This window comes from Silurus meridionalis, chromosome 25 (genome assembly GCF_014805685.1).
Source record: "Silurus meridionalis isolate SWU-2019-XX chromosome 25, ASM1480568v1, whole genome shotgun sequence".
Lineage (NCBI taxonomy): Eukaryota > Metazoa > Chordata > Actinopteri > Siluriformes > Siluridae > Silurus > Silurus meridionalis.
In genome coordinates, this window is record NC_060908.1 from 4,889,042 (window position 1) to 4,912,197 (window position 23,156).

Below are 23,156 nucleotides of genomic sequence, written 5' to 3' on the forward strand. Positions count from 1 at the left end.
GAGTCTGAGAGATTAAAAAACCTACTGTACGCAGAGAAATGCATACAGTGTAAGATTATTTTGGATTCTACTCAATCCCGTTTAAGCTACCAAGGCTTAATCATCATGTTAGTCATATTTAGTTAGTCAATCATTTCAGAATAGCTGATATGCTGACATTTGGGAGCATGGAGTTTATATAGTACTGATATATGCTGATTTAAGCAATGGTGTATTTATGAAAAATAATAAGTATAGTACACTGATTTTCAAAAATATGTCTTACGTATTACTTTAAGTCAAACATAGTTCATTTGCATGGTACCTTGTCTAATGCAATTTCTTTTCCCTCAACTCCAGGTATTAAAGGTACACTAGGTTTGTGGACACCTGACCATAAGCTTTATATTTGTGTTTTGAACGTCCAATTTCATATTTAGTCCCAATTTTTTGTTAGAATCACCTCCACTCTTCTGGGAAGATGTTCCACTAGATTTTGAAGTGTGGTTGGAAATTCATTCAGCCAAAGGATGTTAGTAAAGTCAAGTACTGATGTCGGACGAGAAAGTTTATCCCAAACTTCATTACACAACGCACTTCAAAATCTAGTGGAACATCTTCCCAGAATAGTGAAGGTTATTATAGAATGAAATAGGGATCAAATATGGAATGGGGTATATATACGAATCTTGTTCATGTATCCACAAACTTTTGTTAATGTAGTGTACCACACACATATGTACATCTCTTTATAGGATTGCAGGATATGTGAAAAAATATGCCGATTATTATTTCTTGAACATTCTTGTATTTTTATTAGAAACCTTGTGCTGGAAGGAAACTTGTCTATTAAAGCTTGTCCTGGGTCCCATGTTTGAACCTAAGTGTTCATGTCTGTGGAATTTTTATGCATGGGCAATCTCTTCATTTCCATGTGGATTTTCTCCAGTTTCCTCCTACCTCAACAAAACACACCAGATGATCAGTTATGTTAAATCACCTCTAGAAGCCATAGGGCATTATATAACCCATTTCTGGTGTATTCTCCACCTTCGAGTTCCCAGAAGGAGACTCTGGATTTTTGATAAGAAAAAAAAAACCAGTTACAGTTAAGATGTTAAAACAATATGGATAAAAGAAAGTGTGTTCATATGAGTGTAAACTTGTAAAATCTTGAATAAATATAGATATGCATTTTGTTAATGTATTATATTGAATGTTTTTTTCAGGCTTTCATGCACACACACACATGCTTATACACATGCTGACACAATATTTAAGTGCTCCTTCAGAACCATATGATTAATGGATAAATAAAAAAAAAATGCCATTTTTTCCACCACTGGTCATGACACTGAAACTGTAGCTCATGGTATCGTGCGCTAAACCTATGATGCATGCGGCTTGTAATATGAATTGTTATAAAAAATGAGCGAGAAGAATGGGTATGAGTGGAGACGAAGAAGTAACTGAGGTATAGCAGTAGGTGTCACTCTTCCTTCCTCTCTTGGGATGATCCTCAGCCAGAGCGTCTGCTATTCCCCCGTTTACTTCAGAAACTCAGATCAGATCACAATGCGCCCTTCTCAACCAGCGTTTGTGCATTCAGCATCCTTATTGTCTATACACTGAGTGCATACACATTTTCCTTTACTGAACTAAGAGTATATCAGAATAACACGGCGACACAAATAAACGGTATTTGTATACAGATACATATTTGTGGGAGCTGTGGCTCATGTCCCAGTGAGTGACGGTTTGTAGAGCAGGGCTAATGATCAGGCCACACTGGTGTCAATTTACTTACTGCAAGCGTGAAAGTGAAAGCTTTTCACCTTGAACTCCGTATCGGCAGCTTTGTCCGAGACCGCAAAACCCACAGGCCATGTATCTGGTTCATAGTCGAAAAAGAAAAAGTATCACCCCATGTAAAACTGTAAATAATGCCACTCATCAAATATTCATGCTATCACACCCATGCTTTTATATAAAGAAGTGGAATATGTTATATGAACCTAAATATTTATTGCTATAAGGAATCATGCTTACACTTCACACTTGAGTAATTAATGAAGGTAACAGACTTTTCTTGTCCCTGGGGTGTGACTATATTATACTATATTATACATTTATAATATACAACAATTTAGTATCCAATATTTGTACTTTTTACTCTATTATATTTGAATTGAAAATGACCGTTACCGATTTCGCCATTTTATTTGTCCATTGAATTTAAATTTTATAAATTTTATTTAAAAAAAAAAACTAATGGTTTTACTACTTTGTGGCATGATACTGTATTCGTATTTGTTAATTAAAAATACCTTCTTGAATGATTGCCGTCGTGTTGATCTTCGTTAACGCATTGTTGAGGTGTACGATTTAATTTGTATTTTAGGAAATAAAATGTTCAATATGAGTCAAATAATTAAGTACTGTTCAAATCAGTCTTTTTTTATCTTTTTTAAAATCATTTCATTCAAGTCATATTAGAATTGGTGACTTTTGGTTTGTAATGGAGTACGTTTTGTGGTAAGGGAGCTATACTTTTCCTCAAGTATGATTTTCAGGTACTCTATAAAATCCCTGTTTTTTTTCCCTATGGCGTTATTGTTATAGGTTACCGTTGTCGTTTGTCTCATAAAACGATCCTTCTATTTGTGCTGCTTCGAGTTCTCAGTTTAAATCACTGTGACATGCTTAGACTATAAGCTAGCCAAGTTTATTTTCGGTCTTTTGCAGCTATGAGCTGTGAAGCTATACAAATAATGGCCCCACTTTCAATTTCCAGATCTTTCATCGACAACAAGCAAACCTGATCCCGCCAGCCCAGGGCCGGAGATCTCTCCACTTCCCGGTGTCCGAGTAATGATTATTAACGATGTCACCCGATCGGTACGAGAACTGCACATGTCGATTGTGTGTGTGTGTTTGTGTGAGCGAAGGAGGGGTTGTGGAGACCATACAGCTGGGAACCGCCACAACAATTGGGGGAGCTGAGTGCAGGGTTAGGGAAACAATACAGTCCAGTGTCCATGTGCCTATCATGATCTCCTTAACCATGAGTTCCCCTTGCCCTTCCCCTTGTCCTCTGGGGCTTCTCCTCAGAGAGCCTATTGTGCAGTATCTGCTATGCAATCATTCCCCTCATTCAGCCCCCAAACTACCAAACCCACCACCACCTTCTCACTTATTAGGGTCTCCAGACATACTCAGACTCCAGCCTGGGAAGCATTTTGGGCATTAAGGTTCAGGTGGTTTTAACATTGGATCCCTCAAACCTAATCTGTTACAGGCTCAATAGGACCCTGGTTTGTCCAGGTACTGCACCATACCCAAGGTCCAAGAAACCTATCGTTGGATAGCTTAGTGTGATCCAACTGAGATTTCATTTTAGAATCATATTTTGGGGATTGATGACCTACAAAGGTACAGACAGAGTTTCAGGATAATTTCATTCATTCATTTATTCATTCATTCATAATCACTGAGCTCTTCATCATAGTCAAGCTCATGGTTGTTCTTCAGCCATTACAGGTTACATGGATGCACAATTACACCTAGAAGCATTTTATTATAGCCAGTCCACTACATATTTCAAGGAATTGGGAAGAAACCTGCAATCCAAAAAGAAACAAACATGAAGAGGAACAAACCAAGACAGTAAACAATCATAAAACTGTGAAATATTTCCAAAGAGGAAGTTCTTATTAATTTTGCTTTGTTGTGCAAATACAGTACAATGCTAACACTAATGAAAATTTTTAATAATTAGGATTTTACCAAGTGATATTAGACACCTCGAACAATGAAAATAAGCGCTAAAATGTATGACACTTGGTTCAATTTCACAGTGTAAATGAATAAGCACTTTGGTGAAAATCGCTGCCACACAGAGGCTTCTGTCATATGGACTCTGATATACAAACAAAGCTTTAATATTTGCTAGACATTTAGTGTTTTGTGTTTGAGCCCTAATAGTGCTTCGTTTCCAGAAATGTCTAGCGCATGAGCTTTTTAGAAACAAAGCCCACAAACAAAAATCTGCCCATGAGGTTCTTTTATGATTTCTGGTTTTCTAGTACATTTTCTGTGGTGCTAATGGTAATGTAGCTGAGTTCCTTAACAAGTTCTTGGGATTACAAACAGAATACTGTGGAATGGAGTCATGTGGAGATGAGACAAAACGGAGATGAAGTCGGAAGAGTTGAAGAAAAGGAACAAAAAATTGGCATAGAATAAACACAAAGGGCAAAAATCTATGGCAATACCAAACCAAGAACTCTTTTATATAGTGGGTAAAAAAATATGTGTGTTTGGGATTAGGATGTGACAATGGTGCATTTCTTGTGCTTCTGCATATCAAGTCACATGAACAAGCCTCAGGGGTTATTGATGCTTTTAACATCCTCTCCCCATATTCATGAATGCTGATAATGCTAATGTTCCATGACTTTTAATGGCCAAGCACTCTGGGTGATAACTGATGCTATCTTACGTCCTCTCTCTCATTTCTCACCCGGAACAACACATCATCCAGATAAAGAACTAATCTAAAAGTTTTCCATTACATTGGGGGTTTTTTTGGTGGGTGCTGCTGCCCCGTTAGTGAATCTCACTCTTTGTTTTGTCTGATGATGCCTCAATTGTCCCAGAGGTCAAGTGACAACAAAATGGGAGTCTGCTCCCATTATAGGGGAGTCTGGATAGGGGCAGATGCTGGGAGACCTTGTCACACCATGCAAACCTCATTACATCTTCAGTGGTTTCGGAAATGCAGGACCCTAACTGCTGGTTTAGGACATAATCAGGATGGATGGTTGGTTGTTCGGTGACCTCAACATACGGCGATAGCTGATGAGAATCTTCCAGGAAGTCTTCTTTTGCACCCTCCCTTCTTCTTAGTCAGCAGTCACAGGTCCTTGGGCTAGAGCTGTCAAAACTGTGCATAAGGAAAATAAAGGAATTGATCTAATGGTGATATATTTGCTGGGACATTTGTGTAGTTATGGATTTAATCACCTAATTACACATTTTCTTATCATTTTAACTGCTGTAATAACCTAGAGTTACTGTAATAACCCCAACCTACTTCTATATCCTCAAGCTATTGTAAAAACCTAGAGCTATTGCAATATACTAGTGCTACCAAGATATCCTTTAGCTAGAGTAATAAACTAGAGCTACTGCAATATCCTAGAGAATCTGTAATGTCCTAAAGCTACTGTAATAACATTGAGCTACTGCTATATCCTCAGGCTACTCTAATAAACTAAAGCTATTGCTATATCCTAGAGCCACCGAAATATCCCTGAGCTACTGTAATATCCAAGAGATCATTTAATGTTCTAAACCAACTTTAACAACTTCACCCTACTGCTATATCCTCAAGCTACTGCAATAACCTAGAGCTTTTGCAATATCCTAGAGCAACCAATATATGTTCAAGCTACTGTAATAACCTAGAGCTACTGTAATGTCCTAGAGCTACTGTAATAACCTCAACCTACTGCTACTGTATATCTTCAAACTACTATAATAACCGAGAGCTACTGCAATAACCTAGTGCTGCTAAAATATCCTAGAGCTACTGTAATAACCTAGAGCTTCTGCAATATCCTAGAGCTGCCAAAATATTCTAGAGCTACTGTAATAACCTAGAGCTACTGCAATATCCTAGAGCTGCAAAAAATATCCTAGAGCTACTGTAATAACCTAGAGCTTCCAAAATATCCTAGAGCTACTATAATAACCTAGAGCTACTGCAATAACCTAGAGCTTTTGCAATATTCTAGAGCAACCAATATATTTTCAAGCTACTGTAATAACCTAGAGCTACTGTAATGTCCTAGAGCTACTGTAATAACCTCAACCTACTGCTACTGTATATCTTCAAACTACTATAATAACCTAGAGCTACTGCAATATCCTAGTGCTGCCAAAATATCATAGAGCTACTATAATAACCTAGAGCTTACTGCAATAACCTAGAGCTTTTGCAATATCCTAGAGCAACCAATATATTTTCAAGCTACTGTAATTACCTAGAGCTACTGCTACTGTATATCTTTAAACTACTATAATAACCTAGAGCTACTGCAATATCCCAGTGCTGTTAAAATATCCTAGAGCTACTGTAATAACCTAGAGCTTCTGCAATATCCTAGAGCTGCCAAAATATCCTAGAGCTACTGTAATAACCTAGAGCTTCTGCAATATCCTAGTGCTGCCAAAATATCCTAGAGCTACTGTAATAACCTAGAGCTATTGCAATATCCTAGAGCTGCCAAAACATCCTAGAGCTACTGTCAAGCTACAGTAATAAACTAGAGCTACTGCAATAAACTAGCGGTACTGTAATAATCTAAAGCTACTATAAGAGTTCAATATGCTCATTGCAGGCATTTCAATTAAGTTTGAAATTGTAGTAGATGTGCAGTACAGTGAAAGATCTACATATGTTTATAGAGCTATTAGATTGGATAGTATGAAATGAATTGATACTAGAAAGACTTGCTTTCAGTGTCTGCAGCAGCAGCTTATAACTGTGGTTTTTTGGTGGAACAAGACCACATTGACAGTTACTTAGCCTTAAACAATTGTAAGCTTATGGACTCTTATTACAAAAGCAACACAAACTGGTGAAGTCTACAATTGCTAGTTAAGAGTCCACAAGATACAGTTGTCCAGCATACAGACTAAAACACAAAACAATACAAAAGGCTGCACCCCCCAAAAAATATTATTGGAATAAGGTCACAGTGGTGCATATTTAATTTCAATGTATGGACATTAAGTTTCTCTGTCTCAAAGATATTTTCAATATATTATATCAGTAGGGTTGGTCCTGTACATTGCTGACATATTGCACATTTGCATTTGGATTTTGTTTGCAACGTTAGATTTCATTCAGAATAAACCCAAAAGTTAAAGCTGTGTTTAATGTTTCAGACAGTAAAGTCTCCTTGTCTCATGTTGTCTTTTGGGGTTTTTTTTCCCAAAATGTTGCACATGTGCACTTTGTGTTTTTAGTTTATATTTCTGTGTAGTTCTGTGTTCCTTTTTGTTCATTTATGTTGTCTGTGGAGAACCGTTGTTTTGTTTCACTGTATACTGCGCTGTATATGGTTGGAATGACAATAGAGCAATATTGATTGACTTTTTAGTTGGAATAAAAACAGCAACCCAATAACACCATTAATAGGGTTGTCATCTTCTCCACCTTTAAGGTAATCTTCTGTGTTTGACCATAGGCCCATGTGATTCCTGCCCCAATAGGGATCTATTTGTTTCCGAACGTTGCCTGATCACAAGGTGCAAATAATTTTATGCTGTTAAATTGGTACAAATTTACGCAATTTGTCAAGTAGCTATTTTATTTGAATTGTTGGCCACCCATAAGATGTAATTAGAATTAGCATAATTGACAAAATTGGAAATACAGTTGAGAATAAATTCTACAAAAAAATGAGAATTTGTTGAGCAGTTGATATATCTGGCGGCGCTCTGCCCTACCTACCCCTATGGACAAGTCGGCACTAAATAATTGAGTTTGTTATTTAACTGGCTACAACAGATAATGCTATTTAGAAGAGGAGCCAGGGAAGGCTCCAGGAAATGAAGACTAAATGGAGTTGTACATCTATAACCCCACCTTGACTCAGCGAAGCTCTTGGAAGGCTAAACGGGGCTTTAAATTGAATGCTCTTTGGAATACTTGATCGTGTTGTCTTTGCAAAACTTGGCTAAGAGTGTGCAGCTTGCCACCTGGAGCAGAGCAGGCACAAGGGGCAATATATTGGCATACTGAATCATCTTCTCATTGTTGACAGGATAAATGAAAAATCCTTCTGAGCCAAATGATTTCCACTCCAAATTTCAGCTGCTATTTCTTGATTAGTGCCGGGCCAGAATGTGGTCCAGCTGTGGACGTTTATAATCATATTTTCAACCTTCTGCTCCACTCCACTGCAGTATTTTCTAATGCTGCAAATGTGGGCCATGATACATGCTCGCTTGATTCTGGATTAATTCGAGGTGAATGGCCTTCTTCTGAGAACTCATCACAGGGTTTGGGTCAAGGATGTTTCACAGTCGGTACACCCTCGCAGGCACTTGTTCAGAGATGATATACATGTGGACATTCTCACGCCCTTCATTTCCCATACATGCAATTCTGATTGCATCGTTGTAGAAGAGAGTCTCCTTTATAGTTACTTCCTGGAATTATTTTTTCTTTCAGACAATTCTGGGTGAGTGGAGAGGGACGTGGACCTTGGGTTATTAAAAATAGAGCCGGAGCCTTGCACCATTGCGCCATTGTTCCTCCAAGCTTAGCGCACAAGATAGTCATCCACACCGGGGAAGAATATTAGCCAGGTCTTAAGCGTGAAGGACCTGTAAATCTTCAAAAGTTGTTTACTTTTTGTCTAATAAAAGATAGAACTGAAACTACTGTACCAGCCTTGACTTTTCTTTTCAAGAAGCCTTATATGATATGATAAGATTAATTCATCTCCAATAACCACATTTTTAATTTTAAGTGAATCTAGAGATTGTCATGAGTTAAGGTGGGAATACATCCTGAGGGGAATGCCAGTCATTGTTGGACACCAAGTTGCCAAGTTAGCAATACTGTCAGCATTTTGGGAGGTGGGAGGAAAATAAAAGAGCCTAGAAGAAACACAGGAGAACATATAATTTCACCAATGACAAGCAACATGATCTTATAATCGAACCAGGGACCATACTGCCAACAAACAGGTCTTTAAAGATGATTCATCTTCTTTACTGAGTCGACCTACTCATCATCAGTGTTTGCAGTTTTTTTAATGAGAAAACCGGAAAGACCCTTCCATAAGTATTGCAATGCCACTATTGCGTTGCAGTGAACACGATGTGCTGTGCAATAAGAGCCAGTGCCTGTGAGCTTTCACCTCATCGATTCAGACAGGGAGGACTGGAGTTAATTACTCTCGACTCTCTCCCCTAGCAATCACTTGCTTACTCGGCCGATCATTATTCTACTTCACCCCAACACCAAACCCCACCCTTCCTCTATTCCAGGAGGTGTACACTTTCAAGGCCAGAGCATTTGTGGTAGTGGCGGCACGGGGAAAACCAGAGCTCCGTCATCGGTAATCGGATTTCAATTGCGGCGTCTTAGAGGTCGCATCAATTTGATTTTCTCCCCATGAGCAAAGTGATTAGTGCCTCAGCGCTGGAGGGTTTGGAAGGTGGGTGGGGGGGTCAGGTGAAAGACCCCAGAACAGTCTGCCTTTTAGGTCGTCCTGCCCATTCACTCATACACCCCTGATTTATTTCTTCCAGGCATCGACACGGGACCATTTATATTTTAAAAAAGGAAAAAGTTTTATTATATTAATAAAATGGGTCATCATATAATAAAACTAATTATTTGAAGTAGTAGTGTTTATATGTATTATTAGCAATGAATATTATTATAAACAGATAGCACACATTATATAGTCTGTTAACTACATTTTCTGGTTAAATAAATAAATAAATATCGATTTTCAGACAGTATTACAATGTCCAATGATAGAACCTCATGCATTCGCACCATTTTATAGAACAAACAAAAGCATTTCCATTTCGGTAAGTGTTTTAATGAGTTCTCCTAAAGGAAGCTGGGGAATGAATATGATCCCGGTGCTGAAACACAAGTAGCTTTTGGGCTTTTTAAACAGCGCGCAAAAAAAATAAGACCCTCAATTGCTTTCCATCCAGCGTAGAGCAGATGCGGACCTCCCTTTCCGTGAATTAATCGAACAATACCACAATACCACCATGACGTCCCACAGTGTAATTAGTAATTAATGACATGTCCACTATTAATGTCTACAAGCTGACATTTGTGCTCACACACACACACACACACACACACACACACACACACACACAAACACACACACACACACACACACACACACACACACACACACACACACACACACAAATGCACAATGTTGTTTCTTTTTTTTTTGGTTTAGCATGTGTGCTGGGACATGTATGCATTGTGCTGGACTTCAGATGTTAGTGCTTGCCCCCCTCCCTTCCCTTCCCTTTCTATTCCTTCCTCTCAGAGGCACTGGGTTAAAAATAATGTACTGCTTTCTGCAAGAGAGAGGGAGAAAGAGAGAGAGGGAGAAAGGCAGACAGTCCGGAGCCATAGGTCCTCTCTCTCTCTTTTCTCTCTCTTTTTCTCAAACACACACACAAACACACACACACAGTCATCAGGAAGAACCCAGTGTACAGATATACATTTTTCCCCCTTTTTTCTGAACCCTGACCTGGTCGAGTCCCAAACACCCACACATCTCTTTATATACCATAAGCTCATCTACAATCATGTATTAAATGAACTCCATTTATCTTTCTTTCGGTGAGTAATTCAGTGCAGGTAGATAAGACTGAGTTTTCCCATGTTGCTAGTGTAACGCAGGTGGTATGATAAGACACAAGATAAGCCTTGTCAATTATTTTCTTCAGACATGCCGAAAAATAATCTAGGAAGAAAGGTTCACATCAAACATGCACCATGTCCTGTACACACCAACATAATGACACAATGTCGGTGAATCGCCCTTTTTCTTTCCTCGTCAACAGGCGTCTCAGTGACACCATTGTAGTGTGGGGACATGTGTGGGAGGCTAGAAACAATGACTCACAGGTGATCTGCCTGCGACTCGTCTCGTCTCCCTCCCGTCCTTCTACAGAGAGAGTGCTTGCGTGAGGAAGAGCGGGGCGTCTGCTCCAACCTACTGCTGGAGATAAGGCTGTCTCCAGCTGATCACGCACACCTCCTGTCAACTGTCTGCTTCTTATCACGTTCTGCCTGGGCAACAAAGTGTCGACTGGGTAATTAGTCCTGTGCAGCTCCATATAATACAAACAAAACACACATCCTTGATTATCTCGGAAAGTGGGCTCTAAAACATCATGAACATTTGCTTTCAGAATAAGGATCGATTGAAATGACAGGAATGGGCATCAGGAAATAACATCTACTTGTAGTTCTGTGATCCTGATTTTGGCTGGAGAAATAAAAAACAATGAATTTTAAAGTGACGGCACAATTTACAAAAGAACAATTAATTCTGTACGGCTTGTGTGTAAGGAAAAATACTTACCACAGTGCTTTAGCGATGTGATTGATAAAGAGCATCGGTGCGCATCAATTCCTGAGAAGAAAAGACGTGTAAAACTTTTATAGCTCTCATTAGATATTGCTTAGGCTGCAAATATGGCTTATATTGATTCCAGCTAGTGATAGAGAGTGCCTTCCTAGGTAAAGACCATTCAGCAGTATTTCAGTTATCAGGCTTGTGCTGGTAAGTCAAAGAGATTAAGTCAAAATTTTCTGGCTTACTACTATTTCTTTTCTAGTAACTCCAGGTTATTCATTGATTCAGAGCCTAAGCTGTGAACAAAATACAAGAAACACACTGTGGATGTTCATTCCGGTGGCCAAATATAGCTTCATGCACTTCACACCTAGAAACAGTCGACCCTCTGGCATGTATGGGAGAGGTAACAGAAAGTCAGAGAACTCAAGGAAAACACATGTCGACCTGTTTAGAGGCTCAAATCTCTGAACCTTCCTCCTCCATTCTTTCTTTCTTGCTAATCACGAGACTTTTAACCAACCCATCATTATCTTCACCATTAGCCTGGTCAGTGTTGCAGTAAATCTGGAGAATATTAATCTGGAACACTTGGTGTAAGGTTGTTAGACACCCTGGATGGAGCACCATGACAGGCAAGAATTAGTATTGCAATTCCACCCAATGTTATTTGGAAATCACATTACCTACATGACACTTCAAAGACACTTCAAAGAGCATACCAGCTGATAAATGCTGATTACTCTGCAGAAACGTGATGTAACATAACCCAAGCATGACCTTGAAATACAATAAGAATCATATATACATCTGCTTGAAGCACTAGCAGCCACCAGCCGGCACACTTTTACATGATCACATCAGCCTCCATCAGCTTCGATGTTTGTAACTTAGAAAGAAAGCATTTTTAATGCTACATGTGACCTCTATCTCCGTGGCATCCACTTAATCAGCTATTTATCCTATTAGCATTGTGAGTGAGCAGCACTTAAATCCCTTATCAGTCAAATCTACTTATGCCTCCTTTGTCGGTCAGTGGTTTCTTTGTGAATATGCAGAGATCACTGAATAAATATGGGTCTTCCTTGAAAGCTTGTTGGACACATTTAAACTTAGACTGACAGGTATCCATTGTATCCCTTGACCCTTGAGGTGCATGAGGACAACCGACTACTTCCTTTTCTCTCGATTAAGGATGCAGAATAATGCCATCAGGCCCTCTAAGGAGAAAAAAAAGGCTACAAGAGTAGCAGTCATTTTTCTTCAGCTTAGCATTGGTACATAATTTATAACACCAAAGAGGTCTGGGGCTGTCTCAGTGACACTGACCTCCTGACCCCCTTGACCTTATGGGATTATTATGACAAAAGTGGGCTTTCCCTTTTAATTCCGGGCTGGGCGTTTTTTTTTTTTTTTTACCGAACCATTGCTTAAGTTAACCTCTAACCCTTCAACCTGAGGTCTGTGATTCAATTTTCATTAGAGGCCTCCTTTAGATGTATTGAGGAGAATGTATTAAAACAGAAAACACAGGATTAAGATGGACACACTGTATAAGACAGGACCAAAGGTAGAACCTGTAGCTGAGTCGCAGAACAATATAAATTCGAACATTTCAGTTCGTAAAAATGGAAGTGCGCATGATATTCACCATACATTCAATGGTTTAAAGCAAAACTGGGCAAAAAAAGATAAGAAAATAAGTAAGCATTAGGGGTAGCCCCATTCCACTTACTCTCCACAGCCTTTTGAGGTGACATGTTGTCAGACTCCCCCTTTGCTGGGACCTGTAGGAAGGCCCAGTCAGGCCAAGAACACAAGGAACTCTAAGTGAATAGGAGGGATAGACAACCTGGCCAGACAGACAACAGTGGGGTCGTAGGCCTGTGGGAGAAATATGAAGCTCAGGCTCTGGTATTTTAAGAGGGTCTGAGTAGCTCTGGAGCCAGTTGTCAATCAATAGGCGCACACATTCACGCAAAACGGCTGGCTCCAAAGAAAAATATTGACAGAGTTTAACAAGCGTGTGATAGACAGAACTTCATGTCCACCTTTGAGGTTCTGGTCTCCACCCTCACACTTTTTTTTAAGTCCTGTATTCTATTTATGTTTTGGAAACGCTTAAAGGAACTATGGTTCTTGTATTTTCATTGGTCTGTGGAAATGCTTTAATCCCACCCTCACGCTCCACTGGTGCTGCCAATCAAATGGTTCATTCTTTTGTTGGGGAGATGTGTAAGTTTTTTTTTTTTTGCAAAGATAACTCTTGGCAAACACATGGCCAAATTGCCCGAAAATAGTTTTAACAGTTTGCCCGTACAGCATTGACACTAATTGGACCTTCCGAGCAGTGATTGAGCTTTTTCAATTGGTGTTTGCAATGGATGATCTCAGGTTGTATTCTCAACAGAGTCAATCTGTCTATGAGAACAGAATGGAAGAGCAAAGCCTGGAAAAAGCACTCTCAATAGGGTAGACCTTGTCCTGTCACACTGTAACACCAGTACACTATCAAATCTAATCAAATCTCATTTTTATTTGTCACTACCTTTGGTGGTATAATATTTTTTTAAATATTAGGACATGTTTTTTAATACTTGAATTTTGATTTGTCTTTTTTCATTATACAATATAAAATAGAGTGCCTATCCTTCCTAGTTTTGAGAGTTATTTCCTTTCACTGAGAACACCCGTGAATGTTGTCTAGCAGCTGTACATTCTGAGTGCAACTTTTCACTGAAGATATAAATCAGTCAAAGATCATCTTGGTGGATGGGGACTTGTGTCCTCTTGGTATCTTAAAGCCTAAAACTTAACTCACTTGATCTAAGCAACAACAGATGCAAAATGACTAGCTATTACATAAACATATCAAATAGGTATTTAAATATCAGGAAAAAAAAATCTGAGGCAATAAACGAGACAAATGGCGTACAATGTTGGTGAAAACAGTTCAACACTTAGCCACCCTTTCAGCAGATCTTTGAGGCTACTTTGTTCTGAAGAGTGCTGCGGATGGTGGCTGTCTCCAGAGACGCAGATTGAAAGTGACCACTAGCTTTATCAAAAGCAGCGCGTGCCTGCTGTTTGTTAGTAAAAGATTGGCCAGGACACATCTGTAAGCAGTTCTGCAGCAGGATATGTTCAAGAGATCTGGGAGGTGGGTGATGAGGTGGCGTTGACCTCCTCCTGAACTATGTGTCACTTAACCTGCATGTTGGATGTCAGTGGGCCCACACCACCTGGGATCTCCTTAAGTGGCAAATTTGATTCCTAACTCAGAGGTACAATTGAGCTGTGACCATTAGGTTAATTTGGAGCGGAGCGGAGCTGATGGTAGTCTTTTTTTGAGTCAAAGGTGGAATTAAAACATTTTTTTTAAACTATTGAACATATGGAGTTTTGTATGGAATGTTTAATCTCAAATCGGCTTTACAGCATATATTTGAAGTGATCGTTCACTTGTTAGAATGGCCACAGATTTATTGCATAAATGAATCCCTACTATCTCTGGGTAAAAAATTGCTGAAAATGTAAATACATATGCATTGCAGTGTCAAGTTATTAAACAAGGAAACAATATATTTTGACAAAGATTTATGGCTTTTTTCATTAAAGAAAGCTTTCCTTTTTAAAGGTTCAGGTACCGTAACTATGGAGCACATATAAAAACAATTCCATATTACTCCAAACCAATGCAATGTAGTTATAAATCTGCCTTGACTCAAAGTGCAAGGCGTACAGTTATCTGATTTACAGTATCCAGCTGTGAGATGTCTACAGCAAGAGACAATAACATTGTTGTTCCACTGAAACTATGGAAGCAAAATTTTATCATGTAGAAAAACAAGATAATGTCCCATACTTGAAGAATTTCTTTTCAAGAAACATTTCTTGAACACAAACAAAAAAAAAAGGAACAACAGATTAACACATTAAGCAGACACATATTTTCTGGATTGACAGAACTGAACCTTGTGTGTTAATTTCTTGCATTAAAATTATGCTTCTGGATACAAACAATATTAATTTTAGTCATGGTATAGGTGTAAAACAGTGCTACTATCATTATCCACGTTTGTTTAACACAAGGGGATTTCCTTTATTCTTTTTTGTTCACTCTAATGATGTAATCTTGGAAACACTGGTATATAATCCAGACATAGAAATTCCACCGTTATGAATCCTTCAGCATGATGCGTGACATCTGGCTTTGACAGATCTGCAACCTTAGCTACATCGTTAAATTTTTTTTTCAAATTCTGACTTAATCGATTATCATTTTTGCTTGTACCCTCCTGGGATATTTTCTATCCAGTTGGTTTTATTTGTTTTTTTTAACAAGCTTAGCATCTAACCACAAAAAAATTAAAAGACCTCCTGCTTATTTTATTTACTTTTCTTTGGCATCACTCAAAACCCCAGTCCTATTACGTACCTCCAGTCTCAACCAGCTATCCTGTAAAAAATATAAATAAATCAATTAATGCTTCTAAAATTTGTATTATTTGATGATGTATTTGTATTCAGATCCATCCCTATTATAGGGTAACAGAAGGAGAAACATGAGTGTACCATGAAAATAAATGTATGAGGACAAGTGAACAGGGCAGCCAGACAAAGCCAGAGTCCAGGTGTCTGTATCAGTACTGAATGTAGAGCCGTCTAGCTTCCCTCAAGTCCTGCCTTAGGCTAGTAAACACTAATTCCATGTCAGTCCCTGAAAATGCTCCCTGGTTGGAAAAGGTCACCTCCTTCCTGTGCTGTTGCATGGGGTCAACCCCCCAGCCCCCCAGCCCAATGCATCTAGTAAGCGATGTGGGCCTCAAGAATATGTTTCCAATAATCCCTCGTCAGGCCAAGTTAGCGTCTCTGACTAGTGTTCGTTGCGGGGGGTTATGCGACGCTCTTCCTACCATTTTCCCTCTGAGCAGCTATGGGGCGCAAGGTCACGGGTCACTGTCAGGCTGCAAAATCACATTAAGGCCTAAGGTTAGGCTTTCACCGCTAAGCCACACGGAGCAGCATGTAGGATCGGGTACTGAGCCATTTACACAATCCATTGTGCCAGCAGTGGCCGCTTGACTCCGCAATGCCGGGGGTAATGTCTGCTATAATTACTGGCAATACAGTTCGAGCTTGTCTTAAATCAAGGAAGACTGCAAGGTTGTTCTTTCAGTTTACTTGCAGATCAAATGTACACAAATCACAGACTAGCCGGAAAAAGAAAGAAAGAAACAATATATTAGCCCTTACCTGCAGTGACTATACTTTCAGACACTCAGCATAACGCTTTTTATACTATATACAGGTATTAAAATCTTTAAAAATGATTACTTGTCACAATACACAAAATGATCCCAGACTAACTGTAACAGACTGTGCAATAACTACATGTCACTTTAATCCACGATGATAATCTAAGGATAGACCTGTGATTAACACAAATTAGTAAATTCTACATACAGTAGGTGAGCAATCAGTGTGATCTGGATTTGCAGGGTGAATGAGGTCACTTAAAAGGGAACATTTCTCAAAGTGAGTTTGTGGTAATGAGGGTATATATTTTTTAACATTAGCATGTTTTACTTTTAAACAGTTTGCCTTTACTCTGAGAGCATTTAAAACTGTAATGGCAATTCAGTGGGATCCTATTTTTGTGGCCTTTAGCAGGAGAAGCCAAGAAAATTCAACATTTCTGACACTGCCAGAAATGTTATCATCAGGACCACCAATCTCAACTCATGGGCAAAAACATACTAAACAAATTACTGTCAGGATTTGGGCTTTGGACTATGATTACCATCAGCCACTGCATTCTCACTTTCCATGTCACATGAGCTCTGCACTTGAACCATGTCTTGCAATTGAAATATTTATTCAGTACATTTTCTACACTAATCTTTGTCTCAGGTTTGTCTTGTTTGGTTGTTAAGTTACTGCTTTGTTTGCTGTCTGTTAAGTTCTGTATTTTGTGGTTCTGTATTTTTAGAATATTTTGCACAAGATGAATAAAAAAACCCTTTCTATCAAATGCGATGTGAATGTTTTTGCCTGTTATATGCCATTCGGCCAGATGATTGTGGATATCTGAACATCAGGCCTACATGTGTTCCTTCTCCAACCTGTTTAGACAATATTGGAAGCACACAATTTAACAAAATGCCTTTTTATGCCAAACCATTACAGCTTCTCATTTACTGGAACTGGTCTCAAACATATTACAGAATAACAATGCTTCTGTGCACAATATGAGATCCATGAAGACATGGTTTGCCAAAGATCTTGAAGAACAACTTAAATGGCCTGCACAGAGCCCTGAATTTACCCCACTGAAAACTTTTCTAATGCAGAATTTCCACAGATATTCTTATAGTGGATCTATATCAAAGTCCCAGCAGAGTAGAGATTGTAGCAGTTGCATAAAAAAAAAAAAAAACTCTCTTTTCTATCCAATTTATTAAAATGCTAAACAAAAAAAAAAGCATTTTTGCTGCCTGGTTCCAGACAGAAAAAAATATTTGAAATAATACAACCAAAAAGTATACAGTGTTCTATATTCGGTTGTTGCTATGAATTTTGAGTTTTAGTGTAATTGTTTCAATTTTCAAAAAGAAACCAACTGACTACTGCCAGCAATGTTTACCAGAAAAAGAGACAAGCACAAGAACAAAAAAAGAGCAAGATAGAGAGAGAGAGAGAGAGAGAGAGAGAGAGAGACCGAGAGAGAGAGAGAGAGAGAGAGAGAGAGAGAGAGAGAGAGACCGAGACCGAGAGAGAGAGAGAGAGAGAGAGAGAGAGAGAGAGAGAGAGAGAGAGAGAAACACACTACACCTGCAGCTGTAATTACCACTGCAAATGCAAACCGCAAAGAGCAAAATAAGTCACAACATGTGACTTTAGAGCATGGAAAAAACATTAAAATTATACCCATCCATCAGAATAATGCAGAAAAACGCAAAGCCATTTCAAGTACCGACTTGTGTGATCCAGGCCTACTGTCTATAAAAAAACATACAATGTTCTTCTAAATTGTTAATGTCTCTAGTGATTACTTTGCATCTAAATTCAAACCTCTCATTGCAATTTAATGTAATTCATTCGATTTTATTTGTATAGTGCTGTTAACAATTAGCATTGTCCCAAAATAGCTTTACAGAGATAATATGGTATTAAAATTGGAATTTATATGTTAGCGCCTATAAGTTTATCCCTAATGAGCGATCCCTAATGAGTGGCAAAGAAAAACTCTCTGATATAGTATGAGGAAAAGACCTAAAGAGGAACCAGTTTCAGAAGCGACCCAATCCTCATATGGATGTCATCTTATTTCCATTCATTATAGTCCTGTCATTGTTGAGGTGTACTCTTCAGTCAACTGATCACTGATGAATGCTTGAATGCGGAACTATTTATGCCAATTGTGGTTCTAATCCATTGTAGCAGAGTGTTTATATTAATTACAGTCCAAATCCATCCTCTGAGTTCTTGAGTTGCTCAGTATTTTCATAAATATTTAGGCTGGGACCTCCTTAGATGGACAAAATGGTCCCCAAATTAAGAAGACTAAGTCTAGAGGTAGGGGGGTCAGGTTTAAATCAGGTAAAAAAAAAAGAAATTTCCAGAAAGATCCCCAGTCACTGGTATCTCAGGAGCATGTTTAACTCGACAAAGAGAGAGAGAGAGAGAGAGAGAGAGAGAGAGAGAGAGAGAGAGAGAGAGAAAGAAACAGATTTAAAGAAGATGCTAAACTTGAGAGGATCCTGAGGCATCTAGAGATTGTGCCATCTCCAGTTGTGTCCGATCTCAGGAAGACTTCGGTCTTCAAAGAGAAAATGCTGAACCCACAAAGATCCTGAGCCATCTGGAGATGATGCACCAAAACCTTTACTGTGAGGGCCATAGCAGACAAACAGCTGCTCCGACTTTCTCCACAGACAGAAGAGTCCTGTAGAGGTACGTATCCAGTGCTTGTACTGCACACAGTCGGTTTTGCTTTTCCTGGTCTGGAGCTAGGAAAGGAGGAGGGCAGAATGCCTGCAAAATGACAGGTTGTGAGGGAGCTGTAGCCACCTTAGGCACATTCCCAGTATTAGGGTGGAAAAAAGCACTGGCCATGCCAGGGGTAAACGGCAGGAGAGAAGGGGCCACAGACAAAGCCTGTAGGTCCTCAATCCTTTTAAGAGAGAATTTTGCCAAAAGAAAGGCAGTCTTTACCGACAGGTACCTAAGGGCCACCTCGGCCAAAGGCTGGAAGGAGGGCTTAGATAGAGCCGCCAGCATGAAGGCCAAATTCCACAAGGCGCTCCCAGGACGGGGCCTTGAGATAGGAACGTGTGTTCTCTCCATACATCTGAGGTTCGAAGAGCCCACCTCGAGACCTTTATAGTACAAAGTGGACAGCCCCCTCGGGAGAACCCTCTGTATTTGAGCCACCACTGGAGGGGTCTCATATGGAGGAGGCCAAGTGAAATCACTTTGGATGCTGCCGCATGAGACCAAGCAGCCTCTGGAACTGCTTCACAGTGGGTGGTTGGCCTTTTCTTACTCTCCCAACTGCTGTGAGAATGGCTGCGATCCAGGTGGGAGACAATCGTGTCCGATTGCCCTGAAGTCGTAGTGGGGCTGAGCTGCAGTCATTGACTTTGTGAAGGTGCAGGGTGAGAGTGCTAGGCCAAAGGGGAGGACCGATATTGGTAAGCAAACCTCAGGAACCTACTGTGAGCAGGGAGTGCTATGTGGAAATAGGCGTCCCTTAGATATATTGTGACAAATCAGTCCTCTGACTTGATCTGTGACACGACCTCTTTGAGGGTGAGCATCCTGAACCTGAGACACAACCCGTTGAACCGGGGAGGAGAGGACCCGAATTGAATTGAGTAATCCCTCTCTATCGTATGCAGGACCCACCAAGATACATCTGGCAGCTCTTCCCAAGCTGCCAGGTGACGAGGAGGTACGGTCACCTTGCAAGGTGTAGACCGCCCTCCCCGATGTAGGGTGCTCTGATTGTCAGGGCCGCTTCACCACCGCCCGTTTGTTCGAGGAGAGGACCACCCTCAGGTCGACTCCTTTGATTCCGACCTAGAGGCATTTCTGGGCTTTCCCGGCCCTTGCCCGGCGGGGACCAACTTCCAAAATTAAGGAATTACTATTCACTCCTTTGGGTGAACAGTAACGCTAGAATGAGTATGCAAATCATACCTGGTTTTTTTATATCGTTTTTAAAATAACATTTAAAAATTGTACATTTGTGTATGTGTAAATGTAATAACTGTTAGCAATATACCACCAGCTCTAAACCTAAACTCATTGTAGCCCCACAAATTCCTTCCCATCTGTATTCCAAATAATCTTTGTTCCTCAGTTATGACTGGTTAGTATTTCTTATATACAAGTGCTTTATCGTCATATAATATATTTTTTATTTTCTGGACTACACTTATCTAAAAATGCCACAGTATTGCTTAGTAATCAAAATGTTATCATTATGGGCATATGTTTTTCCTTTTTTTTTTTTTTTTCAAGAAAACATTTGAGATATATATATGTATATATATATATATATATATATATATATATATATATATATATATATATATATATATATATAATGATTGTGTACAATAAATGAACCATATCTATGTTTTCAACCATGTCTAAGAGAGTTTCCTTTTGTTTATTTTTAATTTTTTAACAGAAAAACATTGACTTCCTCAATCAAGGTCAGCAGTTCAGCCTTATTACCAAAACTGTAGTAAAGAGTAAGTCTGTTTCCTCTTCTACCATCTGGCAAATGCTACAGTATCCTAAAATCAGACTCTGACCCTTGATTTTACCATGATTACCATGATTGTCAGCATATTACATGATATTAGGTTTCTCTTTTTTGCTTCTGATGGTAATAATATGCATAGCTTGCAAAAATTTTTTATAAGCATAAATAGTTTTCATGGAAGAGGTGCAATGAGTGTGACTTTCTGCTTGACAAAATAGAAATAATTTCTAATGAAAAACAAGTGCCGTGTTTAATTAGTTCCGCTGTTAAAGGAATAAAGCAAATGGTTTCTGATAAAGCTGCTGTTAAAAAGGAATGTTGTGGTCAGGGTTTTAGTCTTGGTTTATTTAAATATTGTCTTATTAGTGTAATGACCAGAGTCTGTGATCAGGACTCATCAGCGTTATTGCCACAATAGTGTGTTCTGCCAATTTGTCTACATTTGCCCAAGGCTTCAGTTTTCCCCCTTTTAGTTAGGAGAGACGAATCCTCACGTGACTCTCGCAACATGATGGAGAAAATAATGTCAGTCAAAAAAGGGTGATTGTGCGGCAGCAAGACGCCGGACGCACCGCTAACGATGATGTATTTCAGATTTTCCGCCCGATTAAACTTTGAGTTAATACACATTTTTTTTTTTTGTAAAAGCTCCTTCTGAATTGCCCATGTTCCTTAATGAGAGCTGTTTTCTCTTTTAGGCCCATGCTTGTCAAAATGATAAATTCAACATTGCATGCTAATGAGGTGAACGAAGGGGGAACGTTTTTTTTCCCTCTCCATTTTTTTCTGCTCAAAGACCGCTTTTTTTTGACAATTGTTTAAGATCGGTATTCTGTAAGGACGGCACAACAAAAAGGGAAAAAAATATGGCATCCTACATGATGGCCACATCACAAAATGGGCAACAAAAATTGGTGATAAATAAATAAATAAATGAGAAGCATTTGGGATGAAAACAATCGAAATTAAAAGGCAAACACGAAGAGGCTTTAGCGACGAAGACACACACCGTAAGCCAATTCATGCAGCATTTTGAATAGATGTGACCTTGAGCTCCCTGCCTTTTTATCTTAATAATTTTCCTATATTCACCAGCAATTGTTTCGAATGCCTCCTGTTTCTTTAAAAGAATAAAAAAAGAACTCTGTGGCCTTTGCTATCAGGCAAGCATTTCTTTTTTAATCTATTTATTTTATTATTTATTCATACAGCATGTTTTGATTAGCTGCTTTTCAGCATGCACCCATTCTCTGTAAACACCCCATAATTCTGCTTTATGCCTTACAAATACATGGTCAAGGGCAGTCTTTAAGGGCATACTGTATTTTTTTAAATGTCAAGCACATAACGAAAGGGTGAAAAAATGTGTTGTTTTTTTTAAACCCTCGAAAAACAGAATGCTTTTAAGGCTTTGGCTATTTAGGTGTCTTTTATGAAGCTTGCATTCAGATTCGTCTGTAAACTGTATGCATGCGAGGGTGTGTGGAGTTAGCCATTAGCCGCAACAAAAAACATACCAATACAAAACAAGAAGCAATTAGATGAAACAATGAGAGCTTGTGATGTGAACTATTGTGCCATTCAGCCTGGACACAGCTGGCAGAGAAAAGAGCAAGAATGGACAGTGTTAAAGCACCCAGGGAAGTGAACACCCTTGATGACTTGGGAAGGCCAGCAATAATTAAATCCCTGGTTTTGTTCTCCTAGGGGATTATCACGGCTAATGCTCTGATGAAGCCACAGGCCTCTTTGTCTCCTCACACTCCTGGATGAGCTGCTTTAAGTACGGAAGTAATTTCCCAGTGAAAAGCGTGTCACTGACTGACTTAAGCCTGTAGCGTTTCAACCACCTCGATGTGTTAAAGCATTGCACTGAACCTGTCTATGTGCTAAAGCTAGCTGCCAGAGCAAAAAGCTTTTCAATAATATTTAGACGTACTATTAACAATTCACCCTATTTACATCTTCATTGTACCTTAACTATCATACTGTAGACCAACCCTTTGCATCTGCAGCAGATGCTATCCGAACATAATGTGACTATCTTCAATCTACTCACACTAATATTCGGTTAACCATCTACAAATGACAACAGAGCATCATAAAACTTCCTGTGTGTGCAGCCTTGTGATCGAATCATATCGCATATCAGCTGTTTCCGCAGTGCCTGCTGTGTCAGACAGTAAGGCTGGCTCCTTGTAAACCACCGCTGTTTGTTTAAATTCATGGCTGAAAAAAACACCCAC